We start from the raw sequence: 2,034 nt of genomic DNA, 5'->3' as shown, positions 1-2,034 counted from the left end.
GGAGCATCTAGTGGCTGTTAGCGGTATTACAACTTTAACCAGTTTCTTTTTTTTTTTTTTTTTTCTAAACGTGTCTTGTCCAGCATCATAACAGCAGTTGGACCAGTTTCAGTTTGGAGCTGAAGGTGGTGTCTGCTCGTCTTTCAGACAGTTGAAGCTCATTGTCGGCTTACATCAAAAAAATTCTCAAGTCATTTAAACATAAATTCGTCCGTCCGTTCCTTCTTAAGAAAATGCTCAGTGACCTTATCGTACACAGTAGGCGTCTTCTCCAGGGATTTGATAGTTAGTTCACTCCGACCTCGCCAACAGTATGACTGATTTAACTATCTCCATCCATCCATCTTCTTCCTCTTATCCGGGGCCGGGTCATGGGGGTAACAGTCTAAGCAGGGACGCCCAGACTTCCCTCTCCTCAGACTCCTCCCTCTCCTCAGACTCCTCCTCCAGCTCTTCTGGGGGGACCCTGAGGTGTTCCCAGTCCAGCCCACAGGACTAGTCTCTCCAGTGTGTCCTAGGTCTTCCCTGAGGTCTCCTCCTGGTGGGACATGCCTGGAACCACCTCCCCGGGCGGAGTCACAGGAGGATCTGAATCAGATGTGTGATCCACCTCAGCTGGTTCCTCTGGATGTGGAGGAGCAGCGGCTCTACTCTGAGCTCCTCCCCCTATCCCACCCTACAGATAAAACTCATTTCAACCACTTGGAAGCTCAGTGTCCAGCTGGCCGAGCTCCGCCCACAGCTCCATTCACCCCCAGCGACGCCGAGCATCTGGGGGCGGGACAACACGGTGTCATTTATCCAATTAGCGTCCAGTTCAGAGTCAGTTTAAAGCAGTTCCACTCAGTCCCATTGAAGTGCATGAACACTGAGCAGAGATGGAATGAGAAAACAGAGGCATGGGGATGGAGGAGAAGTGAACAACATCCAGTCCACTGATCTGGGATCAGACTGATTCTGAACCAACTGGTCTGAGAGATGAACGTGTTCCAACACATTTGGAGTCAATGAAAGAAAACAAACTGAACAGATTGGAGCATTTAATGGGAGTCATTTTAGGGGCAGATGAGCTTCCACTGCAGTCTGCCACAAACACCTGTGGTATATGTGTATATTATTTACGGTGGGGTTTTACATGGTAGTATGTACAGAAGTGTGAACTGAAGTATTTATACAGTGAGTGATGTGTACAGAATACAGTCTGTAAAAATATGTTTATGTAAATATAGATAAATTATTGTCGGCACAAATACAGTTTTTTACATAGTGCAAATTCGACAGTTTTATAAAGTGCAAAATATAAGTTTGTGAGTTGGGTGAATTGGAGTTTGGGGGGGGGGGGGGGGTACTGACTCAGGATGGGTCATGAATTGAATCCAAACTCCTATTAGCCTGGACTCACACTCTTCTTTTCCAATGAATAAATGTATTTGTCATTTGTCGAGCTCCAAATCTGAACATCAGGAGGGGGTGTTGGACAGTCAATCACGCCCCCCCCCCCCCCCCATTCCACCCCCCCCCCCCCCACTGCCACTGCCCCCGCCGTCTGCTGCCATCTATTTGTCATTCCTCTGCCCCCCCCCCTCCCACTTTCACTCTCTTATGTAAGTAGCTCTCATTAATCACGGCTCTGCCCAGACGACTTTAGACTCGTATGGATTTTTGTTAAATTGCTTCTGCCACATAAGTCCAGCACATAGAAATTTGTGCGCATTCAACTCACAACTGATGCCTGATTAATAGCTCCCAGTATTTTGGCATCGTTTCGACTCCAATCTGGTGCAGTTTTCACGAAGCAGCGTCTCTCCGGTGGCGGTCTCGGCCAAAATCTATCTATCATGCGGCAGCTCAAGGGTCACGCAAAGCCTTATGGGTAATAAGTAGGGACCCGCAAAACGCAGAAAAGATATCAGTCACAGCTTCCAGTGCGTCAGGCGTCCTTGTTTACAGGTGGAAGGAAAAAAAACTGTGACGGAAGCGACTTCGGAAACTGCTGAGACACGCTCCTGCTGCGACTCCCTGAGTTTTCAGTCT

This window comes from Sphaeramia orbicularis, chromosome 18 (assembly GCF_902148855.1).
Source record: "Sphaeramia orbicularis chromosome 18, fSphaOr1.1, whole genome shotgun sequence".
Taxonomy (NCBI): domain Eukaryota; kingdom Metazoa; phylum Chordata; class Actinopteri; order Kurtiformes; family Apogonidae; genus Sphaeramia; species Sphaeramia orbicularis.
The sequence above is the reverse complement of the archived record's forward strand: the minus strand, read 5'-3'. Positions refer to the sequence as shown.